This window comes from Cebus imitator, unplaced genomic scaffold, assembly GCF_001604975.1.
Source record: "Cebus imitator isolate Cc_AM_T3 unplaced genomic scaffold, Cebus_imitator-1.0 Scaffold102, whole genome shotgun sequence".
Lineage (NCBI taxonomy): Eukaryota > Metazoa > Chordata > Mammalia > Primates > Cebidae > Cebus > Cebus imitator.
In genome coordinates this window covers 489090-490173 of record NW_016107417.1, presented here as the reverse complement: position 1 = coordinate 490173, position 1084 = coordinate 489090, and positions in this window count along the sequence as shown.

Below are 1084 nucleotides of genomic sequence, written 5' to 3'. Positions count from 1 at the left end.
GTTAATTGGCAATTTTTAGTAGAGACAAGTTTTCACCATGTTGGCGACGATGGTCTTGATCTCCTAACCTCGTGATCCACTTGCATCGGCCTCCCAAAGTGCTGGGATTACGGGTGTGAGCCACTGCACCTGGCCTTTTTTTCTTATATGATTTAAGAAAAACAAGTACATAAAACAATAAGTGAAAATCTATGTATGGAGATGTAATTTGTGATAATAACGATTTAAAGGGGAAGGACTGGGAATGTGTGGGAGCAGAGTATTTGTATACTTTTGAAACTAAGTTGATATTTTTTAAATTAGGTTGTTATAAATTTAAGATGTTAGTTATAATCGCCAAGGTAACCACCAACAAAATAACTTCTAAAAATTCAGAAAAGGAAAGAAGGGAATAAAAATTGTTTTGTTTTGTTTTTTCAAAATAAATGCAAAAATGGCAGTAGTGGAGGAACTGAAGACAAAAATATATGACACAGAAAAGAAATAGCTTAATGGAGAAGTAAATCCTTCCTTATCAAGATTTACCTTAAATATAAATGTAATAAACTCTCCAATTAAAAGATAGAAATTGGCAAGTTGGATTTTAAAAACATGATCCGTCTATACCAGCGTGTTTAATCTCTTGGCTTCCCTGGGCCACATTGCAAGAATTGACTTGGGCCACACAGAAAATACACTAACACTAATAATAGCTGATGAGCTACAAAAAAATCACACAAAAAAAGTCCCATAATGTTTTAAGAAAGTTTACAAATTTGTGTTGGGCCACATTCAAGGCCATCTTGAGCCACATGTGGCCCACGGGCTGTGGGGTGGGCAAGCTTGATCTAACGCTGTCTTTATTTATTTGTGCATTTAGTTTGAGATGGAGTCTCGCTCTGTGTCCCAGGCTGGAGTGCAGTGGTGTGATCTCAGCTCACTGCAATTTCCACCTCCGGGGTTCGAGCAATTCTGCCTTGGCATCCCAAGTAGGTGAGATTACAGGCTCCCACCACCACTAATATATTTTTAATAGAGATTCACCATGTTAGCCGGGGGGTCGACCACGTTAGCCGGGGGGGGGTCGACCACGTTAGCCGGGGGG